This window comes from Hippopotamus amphibius, chromosome 1 (genome assembly GCF_030028045.1).
Source record: "Hippopotamus amphibius kiboko isolate mHipAmp2 chromosome 1, mHipAmp2.hap2, whole genome shotgun sequence".
Taxonomy (NCBI): Eukaryota; Metazoa; Chordata; class Mammalia; order Artiodactyla; family Hippopotamidae; genus Hippopotamus; species Hippopotamus amphibius.
In genome coordinates this window covers 111,058,961-111,072,469 of record NC_080186.1, presented here as the reverse complement: position 1 = coordinate 111,072,469, position 13,509 = coordinate 111,058,961, and the positions used below count along the sequence as shown (strand labels likewise).

At 46.2% G+C, this 13,509-nt stretch overlaps 2 non-coding genes across 2 annotated transcripts; one reads left to right on the top strand and one right to left on the bottom strand.

The window, feature by feature from the left end:
• Positions 1 to 9,080: 9,080 nt before the first annotated feature.
• Positions 9,081 to 9,152, bottom strand: TRNAQ-CUG (transfer RNA glutamine (anticodon CUG)). The gene has a single exon. It is a non-coding gene; the product is annotated as a tRNA-Gln (tRNA).
• Positions 9,153 to 10,846: 1,694 nt separating this feature from the next.
• On the top strand, positions 10,847 to 11,011 carry LOC130842149 (U1 spliceosomal RNA). Its single transcript, XR_009050367.1, has one exon. It is a non-coding gene; the product is annotated as a U1 spliceosomal RNA (small nuclear RNA).
• The last annotated feature ends 2,498 nt before the right edge of the window (positions 11,012 to 13,509 follow it).

The following is a 13,509-nucleotide window of genomic DNA, read 5'->3' as shown; positions in this document are numbered from 1 at the left end:
CATCTGAACTCTTGAAAAATTCTATCTTCATTTCAGGGTTGTTGAGAATATTAAGCAACGTAACGTCCAGAGTGCCTGATTCAGTAAAAAAGGTTTCAGAACCACTATGAATATATAATCCCTAACCATTAGGTCTTTCTGGTGCTTAACATTTACAAAATGAAGGCACGTGCGTTGTATGCTCTGCGGTAGCATAGTTTTTATGATCTCCATTTTCTCTGGACCCCATTTACCCTTGCTTTCTCAGAAAGGCTTGTTGGCCAATATTTTCCTCTTCTCTCAACATCCACCCTCAAGACAATTTTCCCTGTTAGATGCTCTCAGTAACAGTGCATTAGTAACATTCTGTAGCAACGTAAACAGGGCCCCACAACTCACACTCCTGTTTGCTTTTCATATCCAGGTTATTTTTCTCGTTTTCTTCTTCTTTTAAAATAAAGGGCCACCCTCATCCATAAAGTGCACTGATCAGTCTCTTTGACGACACTCCCTGTAATTCACCCTCTTCACTCAGCTCCGTGGCCATGTCCTCAGTTTTCTTCTCCCCAGGATCCACCACTGCTCAGATTGTCTTAAAAGAGCTTTGAAACCCTCACATCCGTTTCACCCGGGACGAATGTATCCTTACCCTCCACCTCTCTCCACATCTGCACCGGAGCCTGGGGCTGCCTGGGGCTCTCCCCTCAGGTGATGGCCTCATCTGAGAAATGAGCAGAGCCCCACATCCTCGGCGGGGGTGAGGTAAGAAGGAGCGCCCCTGTGGCACCAGGGAGAGTCTCATAGAAGGTGCTCAGGGAGTGCAGGGATGCGCAGCCCTGCCACGTGCCAGTAGGTCTTGTGGTATTTAGTTGTCTCCTCTTCTCTCTAGTCTCTCCTTTTCTCGTCCTTGGCTTCCCACATTCCCAGCCAAGACCTAACCCCGCTGGCTCAGTCACTCTGTCTCCTACTCAGTTTCCCCAGAGGACTCAGCATAAATCCAGGCTTCGCATCAGACTTTGCAGCATAGGATAATCTTAATAGACTTTTGATTCATACTCCTCCACCCTGGGATCCCACCCCCAATATGTAACAGTTCATGTTTCCCACCAGAGCTTCGCTCTCTCATTCTTCTTATTTTCCTCCTTGCTTTTTCAAACTCAGCTCATCAGGAGTCCATTAGAACGATCCGGTCGATATCTCAACACGCTCATGTGTTTGTTCCTTTATACACACACACTTGTGAGAGTTGTTGCATTTTATCGTATCTTCCATGCCTTATTTAGATTGACTATGTATAAATATTACACATAGTATATATGCATATATATGTGAAATATATATTGATGCATATTTTTAAATTTTCCAGTTTCAGGCTTCCCGCACCTTTTTCTATCATGAGGTTTCCCTTCAACATGGACTTTGCTTGATCTCCACAATCGCTTCCCTCCCAATTGTACAACCTGTATCTGGAATGATTTCCTTGCCTTTGCCTTTTCTACCTAGGACCTTTCCGTTGTTATCAATTTTATTTTTCTTGACATTTTTTTTGGCATTTGGGAACATGTTTGTCCCATGGCAATCTTACTGGGTAGTGTAAGGAAGATCAACAAAAAGCACGTATAAAAATGTCTCCATTGGCTTCACCTGACCATGGCCTTTCAGGTGGCCTTTCTTGTTCCTGGACACTTTCCTTACTTGCTGTCCCTCTTGGGTGGGGGAATAAGTCATAGGAAGGTCATGAGTAACAATGGATCCTGTTGTCTGTGGTTTTATGTCAGAGCTGGGTTTGGATGCCTCCATCGGAATGAAGACCCCTCCCAAGCCGGAGGGTGAGGGCTCAGCTGCCAGCAAGCATGAGTGTCTGGTCTGCAGCAAGATTCATGCCTTAAGTGTCCTGAAACAGAAGATTATCAGAAGAAAACTGCTGTTCAGCACGTGGAGACTAGCATGCAGATTCCCTGGCCTTCAAGCTTAGGGTACAGAGGTAAGCACACCTGAGGCTCTTCCATGCACTCCTGCCTTATACTCTTCACTTAAGGTTACAGCTCAGTCTCACACTAATTTTCCTCTTCCTCCTTTGTGCCCTCAACAGCTGATGCTACCTCGTCTGGTCTTTGCTCTGTTTCCCATGGGGGCTGCCTCCCTGCCAGGCCCTTCCATCTCCTTCTCCTGTTTGTACTCTGAACCCTGTTCAGTCTCTGTAACTGCTCTCCTGATATTCCCTCTGACCGTTCCTTTCAGCCATAGGGAGGCTCAGATCCATGGTCCTCCATCAGAAGAGCATCATTTAAGACACTGAAGACATGATGCTTCGCCTGATACCACATATTGGTTTCTTCAGCTTCCTTTCCTTGCCCATCCCCCCCAAATCCACTGCCTCTTCCTTCCAGGATCGCGACTGAATGAATTACCTGCATGTGGGTTGGCTTTTGGAGGACCCAACCTCGGACAGCCCTTAACCCTCAACTTCTCCACCTGAATAAGAAATGCTGAAACTGAGGAAAAGAGCCCTGATTATAAAAACTAAATAAGAACCTGGGTCATAGGTGGGAGTCCTGGACTGGCCTGGAGTCAGGGCTCTCCTCGGCTCCAGGTGGGCAGTTCTGTGCTGATGTGCATGGGGCTTCCAGGGACTCACTGGAGCTGGCAGTAGTTGGAGGACAGTAGATGGCACGCTAAAGGGACAGTGGCCAAAAGGAGATGCAGAGGCCAGGTTTTCAAAATGCATAGACGTGAGGTGCATAGGCATTCAGACCTCTCCCTTTTTGCAAATGACTGCTTCTACATGTTCAGTAAGAATCCAGAAAAATGAACTGAGTTGGAATCTGAGGCCAGGGAATGGAGGAGAGCATTGGAGTGAATTACCTTTGGGCCAGATGTATGAAGACCCAGTTAGATACACAAGAATATAAAATAATCATTGCTTCAGACAAATCTAATTGAGAAGGCAAGTTATTTATATGGGAGTGTCGGAGAAAGGCCAAAAAATCTTTAGGGCCAGTGGAAAAGGAGTCCATGGTGGACTAGATGGAGAGAAGAAAAAGAATGGTATGAAACAGTGTAGGTCTAGTGAGTAGTTCTCAATCATGCAGTTAGAAAACAAGAAGTGGGTGAGTTTTGATCTAACTTGAATGCCTTAACCCAATCTCTTCAAATTCTGATTGTAAAGTTCTGTGGTGAGGTTTGGGTATCAGTATTTTTAAAAGCTCTGCTAATATGCGTCTAGGGATTAGAAGGACTATGGATCTGGTAGGACGTCAGTAACCAGTATGGCAGTGTCCATCGTGTGGCTACTTCATAGCAAAGCTGAAGATCAGCCTTTAAGGGAATTAGCATTCTTCTGTCAACAGAACTATTTGTATAGCTCAGAGCAAAGAGAAAAAAGATAGATACGTAGGTTCGATATATAATCTCTCTGTTTGGATCCAATGTTTTTTACAATTTTTATAGTACAAGATACAATAAAAAATACACATTACATAGAAACCCACAGTATAAAATAGTACCTCCCCTTACCACAATAATGAACTGGAGTGTTTTCATTTCTACTGTTAAAATGCAACTTGCAGTTCACTAGTTACTAAATGGATTTCACAGCCTACTAATTGGCTCAGAACTGCAGATTCAACAAATGCGTTTTTTAATTAAATTCTTTCTTTATGCAAAAGCCCCATAATGAATCTTAGGCCTCATTCTCCTATGTGTATCCTTTTTCATGCCCGTCTATACACTAGTGTAAAATACTAGGAGAGACTCTTTCTTTGGGCAAAGTTAGAGAAAACAGCGATGAGAATCTAGTATAACTAAAACTAATGCTTTTTCCCTTTCACTTCAGAGTTGTGTTTGTCTAGAGGTTGAGAACGTTTCTAGCAATGCTCTCGGGGGATCCAGCATGAAATCACCTTCATAGACTGTTGGTGTCCATGGGATGCAAAGGGGTTGGGCCGCCGTTACACTCCCTGCTCTCATTTTGCTAATTTCATTTTGAGTTCTCCCTGTTTCCATTGTTTCCTCAGCCCCTCTGGAGCAGGATTTCTCTGTAGAGCCTGATCCCTGTCCAGGAGGGTGACCAAACAGCCTCTATTAATTGCTGACACCTCCACATGGGAGCCTCTCCTCTCTGTTCCCCCAAGTGTATGGAAAGGGCCTGTGGCCTGGGTCCTAGACCAGGGTTGGCAACCACAGGCCACGTGGTTTTAGTTAGTCCTTAGTTCCTTGGCACCAGAGCTCCTCATCTGTAAAAGGTGGAACTGGACTTGGATACCTTCTGAGGTCCCTGTTGGCTCTCATATTGCAGGGCTCTCCCTGTAGCCGGTCCCTCCTCCTCAGAAGGCAGGGATGTAGAGGTAGAAGAGAGTGTATTTCTCCAGCAAGCATCTCTGCTCCCATAGCAGTCCGTTTCTGAATGTGTACGAGGGATGCTAAGTACATCCATCCCTGGTACATGTGAGAATGTCATCATTCGATTCAGATGAAGGGGTTCAAGAGTAAAGTGGCTGCTGCGGATTGGGTGGTAGGAAGCTGGCTAAGGCTCTGCAGCAGCTTGAGCTGCAATATGACCAAGCACTGGTGGGGTGAGGACAGGGGTCCCTAGATTCTGCTCCACGGGCTGGATGAAAATTTCAGGAGCTATTTCTGCTAACTTATGCATCTCACTTTCCCCTTCAGCCAGCCTGTGGCTCCCCCTTCAGCTCCTCCTGTCAACAGGAGCTCAGCCTGCCAGGGCCTCTGTCATATGTAGAAATCCCTCCAGGCTCAGGAATCAGCAGGACCTAGGAAAACTCCCGTTTCATCTCTCTCTCTCCCTCTGTCCTTTGCAGATACCAGTTTCCCTAGGAACTAAGAAAAGATATTGCCAGTTTGGATGAATCCATATTATAAAATGTACCTTTTCCATTTGATGAAAAAAATCTACAACAGCAAGTCAAGTTCAAGCCTCAACAGAATATTGGAGGGATCCTTTCCTGAGAATCGACATCCCAACCAACAACCACTTTCCACACTCCAAAAGACAGATTTGATGGAAGAAATCCCAGCCATCAGCCTCCAAGTGTGATCAGTCAATAAGGAGACCAATGCTTTGATGGACACACAGTTTGGAGAGACCTTAACTCTTGTTCCTCTCAATATGCCTCCTCCACACACCAGCATCAGGAGCAACTGGAAGAAGGCAACATGTCAACCTGGTCATTCTTTGCCACTAGATGGACTGGACCAGGAGTAGTTGGCATTAACTATGCAGTGTTCTTGCTGAAAATGTTTAGCCTGAGTTTCATTACAAGGTAGTGATCAGACAACTGCAGAATTTAGGCCACTGAGCAAGACAGCTGGCCAGTCTTTCTTCAAATCGTCAAGGTCTCCACAACTAAGACCACAAAAAGGAGAAGAGATGTTTTGGGTTCCAAAGGCCTAAAAAGATTGTGCTACTATATTTCTCTAGTCCTTGGGAACCTCAAGCCTCTCCTCACCTTTTGGTAGCCGTCTTCAGTGATGGTGGCATTGACTTGTTTGCAGGGGACAGGTCAGTTGTCTGGGTCAAAGGCCTACAGTTTGCCATTGTCTGATCATTTCCTCATGATTAAATTCAGGGGAAACCTTTTTGCCTAGAACACCACCTAGTGCATGCTGTGTGCTTCCTAGCACAGCCCCTTTGGAGGCTGAGAGTGTCCACTTTGCCTGTCACCACTATTGTCATTTTAGCATTGGACACTTTGTTGTGCAGGGCTTCATGAGATCCATTCATTGGAAAGACATGTTTGCTGTCTATAATCAGTAATTTGATTAGTGGTGCTTTGAGAGTGTATGAATATCTTATTCTATGATGCTTTCTCTAAAATTTTACCAGCCCTTATCGATCCCTGATGTGTGTCAATTATTTTTATGCTCCTCTATGTGCAGAGTCTTTGCCGGTTCCTCTACTTCTGTGTGGCTCCCACACCGGGCTAAATACAAACCAACTGGAGTCCACGGTGTCCTCTGGCCCTTGGTTGGGGCAGGGTTATGACTGGTGTCCTTGACTCTCTCTGTTAGTCCCTAGCCCTCTGAAATGCACATGGAGAGTTCCTGCTGCCATTATCCTAGGTGGACCTGTGCTCTCCTATCATTCTTTTTCAAATGCAGGTTTTCAATAGTACACAAAATAGAATTATATAAGAACATCCCCATCTCTGTTAGCCACGACCAACAAATATCAGCTTATGGCTGCCCTTGTTTTATTACAAGCCACCCACTTACCTTTCCCTATATTCTGTAAAGCAAATCTCAGATATCATATTTCGTCTGTCATTTTGCCAGTATGTTTCCGTAAATGAGGACTCTTTTTGAAAGTATTCTCATCATAGCATTATAATTGTTCATAAATTAATTCAGCATCTTTAATGTCATAAAAGAGTGCTCAAATTTCCCATTATTGTTTTTAAGTTATTCTTTCTTGGGACCCAAAGAAAATGCACAAACTGTAATTAGTAGGATATGTGTTGAAGTCTTTACACACATATTTACTCTGGGTTTCTTCCTCCCTCCCTCCCTTCCTTTCTTCCCCTGCCTCTTCCTTCCTCCCTCCCGTTGTCCCTCCCCCCTTCTTTCCTTGCTTCCTTCCCTCTCACTCTTGCTCCAGCTCTCTTGGTCTCTTGCTGTCCTTTTCTTTTCCTTTCTTAAATCATTCATTTGTTGAAGAAATGGAGTTGTTTGTTCTGTAGCATTCCCACAATGTAAATTGTATAACTGGGTGTACTTTAATAAATTCTTCCGTCCTCCATACTTTCTTTTTGGTGGTAGAATCTAAAGCAGTGCTGGAATATAATGAAATTGCAAACCACATATGTAATTTCAATTTTCCGAGTAACCACATTGAAAACTGAAAAGTATAAGCACACAATGATACAAATATTATCTTCTACACAGCTAATTAATGCTGCACATTAAGGGAAACATAATTCTACCAAAGCTTTAAAGTTGTGTTTAATAGAAAAATGTTGTGCATATCTTCAGCCTTTAAGTTTACATTCACATGAATTATAAATTAAATATAATTAAAATCCAGTTCCTTAGTCGTCCTAGCCACATTCTAGGTATTCAATAGCCATATGTGTCTAGTGGCCCCTATTTTGGACACAGTAGATACAGAGGCAGAGGAGATTGTGTTTGGTATCCTGGCAAGGGCACCTCAGAAGTGGTGTGTGCTCTCTGATCAGGGGGCACATCAACTCCTGTGTGTTTCCTCAAATAATGTTAGCAGCCCTTGGAGTTCAAGGCCTAGATCCGTGAACTAGTTATGTGGAGCAAAATGGTGATATTCCATGGCCATGTGTTATCTAGCTGGTACACTTGCATAAAAAAAAAAACTTCCCCTTAGTACTAAATACTGTTTAGTTACTTAGTGGTTCCCTCTGTAAAGAAAACTGCAGCTTAATGAGCAATTCCCCAAGCATCCTCCATGGTCACCAACTAGTTTCTTTTATTTCTTTTTTTTCCCCCTGTGCTAATATGAAATCAAAGTTTCAAACACATTGAAGTATTTCAATTCATTGCAATAGAGTCCTTACTGATACTCCAATGATCCTCTCTTTCAGCAGTGAATGTGCCTTTAAGCTGGCTCCTTTCTCCTTTTCATAAGATTTTAATAGTCTTTGAGACCTTTGTAGATATCACTATGACAAGGTGCTTCTGTCTCATCTGCCCCTGACTGGGACTCAGTCATATCTCTCAAAATCTCTGATTCCTTTCTGTGAAAAACATTATTCCCAAATCAAATTGTGTAACCTAAAGACACTCAATGGAAGTGGTTGAATTCTAGACCTTTGCAGTGGACAGCGCTAGCAAATACATACTCATATTTGTATGTGTTCATGCATTCACATATATTCACATTCACAATTCAAACTCAGAACTACAGGCTTTGATTGAATGTCTGTCTTTCAACTGAGACTCTTTTCTCTAATACCACTAGTTTTGTTTTTAAGGGCACTGGGAGTAATAGAAATACAATATCTTATACCGCCTCCTTTGCTTTTTCCCACACTATATTGACAAAAGAATAAAGAAATACCAACAATGCCAATCATAACACAATTGACGAAAGCAGGTGTTAAAATTTTGTCACTGTTCTGGGGTACACATAAATTATTATGTTTTATACTCTCTTCGGGTAGTTCTTATCCATGTGGCTGTTCCACAGAAGGCCTTGCACAAAAGGTTTATGTGTTACATGGTGTTTTCCATATCCAGAGGCAACATTTGAAAAAGGAATTTAAGTTTATAATGATAAAAAAATAAATCTGGTTTCCACCCAAATCTAACCAAAGTATATTCACTACAGGCTAGCCTTGATGATAAGCTCTGCAAGTGTCTCAAAGGCCTGGGTGGAGAGGGGTCAGGGAGCCCTGGTCTCCCCAGACGCTGGAATCCTTGGCCTTTCTCCTCTTTCTGGCTGAGCTTGGGATGAAAGCACGGGACTTCCTGGGGTCAAGATTGAAATCTCAGCCTAACAGCGGCTTTTCGTGTCCAATGGAGACTTAGGAGCTAGAAATTCTGAATAAAATCGGAACACAGTGGAATAGGATCAATCAAACTTCAGAATAGAATAGGCACCTCAATACAGCACTACCCATTCGGGTCTGGAACCATAAGAGGCTGTCACCCTGTCTGACCAGCGACATCACAGCCCCCCACAGCGACCCCTGACTCACAGGGACAAGCGCGCAGTTACGCCTGCGGTGTGACGCCCCCTCGCGGGGCAGGACTCAGGCGGCGCAGCCTCTGCCTTTTACCCCCGAGACCCAGGGGGCCCCGACGGCGGGGTGGCACTGGCTCGGTCGCTGTGCCGCTTGGCGGCGGGGCCGGGCCTCCGATGGCCAGAGACGGGCTGACCGCCCGGGGCCAGCGGGGACAGCCCGGGCTCGTCCCCCACCTGCGCGCCACCTGCCCATGTGGACCGCGCAGATCAGAGAAGCCGGTTTTCTTGAGAAGGAGCCGGCAGAGGTCAGGGACGCGGCTGCGAGGTGCCTGCGGTGGCAGGAACAGGAGCCGGAGGAACGCGGGCTTCGGCAGGAGACTGAGTTCTGGCTGCGGGAGTAAAAGACGCCGGCGCGGCCTAAAGGGAAAGGTCCCACCGAGACTCGAACTCGGATCGCTGGAATCAGAGTCCGGAGTGCTCACCATTACACCATAGAACCGCCGTGGGCGCAACACTCGCCTCCCGCCGGGAGCTCTCATCCCCCCGCCGTGAGCCCGCTTCCTCCGCGACGCCAGGAGGCGCCTGACTCGCCTGTCCTCAGGTTTGTACGTCGTGGAAAGACACGAAGTCCATTCGGGAGGAGCGACAGGGGACGGCTTGGCGGCCTCCCCCAAATGCGCCTGCTCTGCCGGCATTTCTAGAGTTTTCTGCCCTGAGGTAAAATTCCCGCCAGAAAAAAAAAAACCCAAACGCCAAAAAACCCCCAAACTTCCTTTCCCCTTCTTTGCAGTTGTCCTCTCGCCGCTGCCCTGGCAGCTCTGAACATCCTCAGGACAGGGCTAGGCACTTCGTGGGATGTCCCCTCCCTGGGACCCAGGTGCAAGGGTAGACGCGCGGGGCGCTGCCGGCTTCGTCGGGGGACGGCGCGTCCTCTCTCTGTTGGGAACCGGATGGGAGCCGAAGCGGCCGCGGCCCCACCCGTGGCACCGCGAGCACCCAGGCCGCTGGCGCCCTGAGGGGTGAGGTCGGGTGTGAGCAGCTGACAGTGTTTCTTCTGGGCTCTTTCCTCCCTCCCCTTCGTGCTCCTCCTCCGCTTTCCGGGTTCACCCCCTCTCCGCCCACCCGCGTCCCCGAGACTGAGGCGGCCGCTGGGTCCTGGGAGCGGAGCTCAGCGCGGCCCACGGGCTCCCCGTCGACGTTTCCAGCCTCCGGACGTTTATATGGCTCAGCGGCCAGTTTTAAAGTCTTGAACGTCGGCCACTTTTGAAAGCCTGTCACAGCCTCGCATTCGGCGGAGGGGAACGCGCAGGGAAGAGGGGCACAGGGCGGGCTGCAGCCCCAGAGGCTGTGGCGGTCCCCTGTCACCTGAGCGGAGGCTCCCGAGGCGGCGAGGAGCAGGCGGCCTGGCCCATTCCCTGGTATCAAGGCCCTCATGTGCCCCATGTGAGAACAGCGTGTCCTGAGTGGCCAGTCTGAGTGTGTTTTCAGAACCGGAGGGAGGGGTTGGGGGGCACGTTCTCACCCCGTGGCAACAGCAGAAGAGTGTGTAATGCGGCTCTGTGAGTACAGTATGCGAGCGTGCTGTTACCTGGAAGACTGGTGGTTCAAGCCACCACGGAACATGCGAGTCGTACTTCAACTCATTTTCCTGCTTCCCATTCTCAAAATTGACCAAAGCCTCCTGAGCTGCTTTTATCTTTCAGGCAGCGACCTCATCCGGTAGCTCTCAGTTCCTGTCCTCCCTGTCCTTTGCTCTGTGGCCGCGGGTGGGGCAGCTGCTGAATCTGAGTCGTCCTGGATCTTCACCGACCTCGGCCCTCCGATGGTTTCTCCCCGCCGTCACCACATTCCAGTGTTCTCTCTGCACCATATGGAGCTCTGCGGCCACCTTGACCTACATGTTTCCACAGCCAGATTCCAGGGGAACTGCCAGGCTGCAGAGGCTGATGGCATAGGCCTGGTCAGACTCCAGGTTGGTGCACCTCCAGGGCTAGTATTAACTATGCAGTTATAGGATGCCAGCAACACTTTGATTTGAGGGTGTTGCATCATTACATTTTTTTAAAAATTTATGACATTACTTGTTAGAACAGTTTTAGGTTTACAGACAAATTGAGCAGATAGAGAGTTCTCATATATGCTCTGTTCTCTCTCACACAATTTCTTCTATTATTGGTATCTTGCATTGTTGTGGTACAGGCGCAGGGGAGATCCCATGATCAGGAAGATGGTTTTCCAAAAAAAAAAAAAGGCTTATCCGTTGCACTCCGATGTACTGAGCCCTTTGATTTCTCCAAATTTAGGAAACTCGACTGCACAATTTGTGGTAATGGGGGACAGTGTTTGCACACTCTCCTGACAGGTAATGGTTAATAACAGACCACTTAAATATATTCAGTAGTTTGGGCAAATTCTTGGGGAGCATTTCCTAGATACATTTTCCTGGAAGATAAACCTTCCTACTCCCCTTCTAAGTTTGTTTTGGGGAAAAATGCTGTATTCCTTTCCAGGGCCAGACTGAATTGACAACCATCATAGTTGATGAGGATTAAGGCCCTAATCAGCCAATGAAGAACACTTTATTTCCGACCAGTCCCATTCCCCATTTTCTGCTGGAAAGAAAGTGGACCAGCTTATTCCTTTAACTGCAGAACCACCACCAGAGGTCTTAAACTCAGGGAGACCTGTGTGGCCAGGTGACTGCCTCTTGCAGCCCCGGGAGGACAGATATTTCTAATACCTCACCTAGCTTTCCCGTCTTTCTTTTCTTTTGTATAACTGGCATGGCAATACACCCAAGAAACAGTAGAATCTAGCGCTGTGTCCCCTGCTTAGCAAATAAGGCACAGGGTCATTTTATACCACCAAGAGGAGGAAGATCCTGTGAGTGGAGGACTTTGTGGGGTCTCTTTTGGAGCAACCGATGAGGTTCCTGAGAGAGGGTCTGGGAATCTCTGCCCCTCTTTCAGTGCCTGGGTTGTAGCCCACCAATTTGAAATGTTTGGTGTCTCTCCCTGGTTCCTCAGGGAACATAAGTCAGCCTGGAAGCAGTGTTTCCTAAGAGATACTCCACGAAAGCCCCAAAGCTGGAACTTTCCATTGGGCCACTTTGTAGTCACGTTCACCCTTCCTTTGAAGGACCTTTAGGAGAATAGGAATAATCAAGGGTGACATGCTTTTCAAGAGGCATCTCCACTCACAAAGGACTGGTTTTCACCACAGACCTCAAGGGAACATTCCCTCAGCCTTTGGGCAAGGGGCTATGGGGTTTGCAATCCCCAACATAGAGTCAGGCCAGCATTGTCCTTAAAACGGGTATGGTGCTTTTAAAATACACTTTTTGTTTTTGGTCGTAGAGTTGATATACATTATTATATAATTTACACATGTACAATATAGTGATTCACAACTTAAAGGTTATATTCCATTTATATGTATTATAACCTATTGAGTATCTTCCCGGTGTTGAATAATATACCCTTGTAGCTTATTTTATTCATAATAGTTTGTACCTCTTCATCCCGATCCCTAGGTTGCCCCTCCCCCTCCCCGCTCCCCTCTGGTAACCGCTAGTTTGTTCTCTATGTCTGTGAGTCTGTTTCTGTTTAGTTTTATTCACTAGTTTGTGGTATTCTTGAGGATTCCACATATAAGTGATGTCTGACTTATTACACTTGGCACAGTACTCTTCAAGTCCATCCATACTGTTGCAAATGGCAAAACTTCATTGATTTTTTTAAGACTGAGAAGTATTCCATTTACTACATATACCTCATATTCTGTATCCGTTCATCTGTTGATGGACACATAGATTGCCTCCCTATCTTGACAATTCTAAATAACCCTGCTATGAAAACTGGGGTGCATGTATCTTTTCAAATTAGTGTTTTGGGGTTTTTTTGGATGCATACCCAGCACTGGAATTGTTGGGTTATGTGATAATTCTGTGCCCACTAACCATGTGTCAAGGTTCCCTTTTCTCCCCATCCTGGCCAGTGTTTGTTATTTGTGTTCTTTTTGATGATAGCCATTCTGATAGGTGTGAGGTGACATCACACTGTGAGTTTGATTTGCATTTCCCTGATGATAGTTGATGTTGAGCTTTTTTCCTGTTGGCCATCTGTATGTCCTCTTTGGGAAAACGTCTGCTCAGGTTTTCTGCCCATTTGTTAATTGGGTTGTTTGGGGTTTGTTGATGTTGAGTCCTACAAACTGTTTATATATTTGGATATTAGCTCCTTATCAGTCAAGTTTAAGGGTTTTCCTTCGTTCACAGTCTTACCCTGGTTGTGACTGTGCTTTTTATTTTGGAAAAGTTTCTTTTCAGGATCTTGATAGATATTTTCCAACTGTGATTTTATAAAGGGGGTGCCACACGAATACACACTAACAGAAACTGGATTTACTCTCCCACTTGAAACAGCAAAAGAAAGCAACAACAATAAACTGGACAAAATAGATGAGACAGAGATTTTCAAAAGACTGGCCATCAGGCAGTAAAGGTCAGTGAGTGATCCTGAGAGATGAGAAACAAGCAGATGAGCCTACATTTGCTCCAGTTTACCACCTGGAGAGAGTTTCCAAGCAAGGCAGGGGAGAGGAAACTGAAAACAAGCCAGTGGACTTCACTAAGTTGAGGACACTGAGCTGAGTCATTGCACCTCATCCTCATCTTCCCTTTCAGCAGGTGGAACCTATTGGTGTCTGCTGTTGTTATTCTACCTACAGAGAGATACCTAGGGCTGAGCTGGGAACAGTCATCTTCACACTTTCTTCAGTAAGGAATGTGTACCCTCATTCGTATCCCACAGTAGAATTAGCACAGTGCTTTACCCACAGGGGCTTTGTAAATGCAT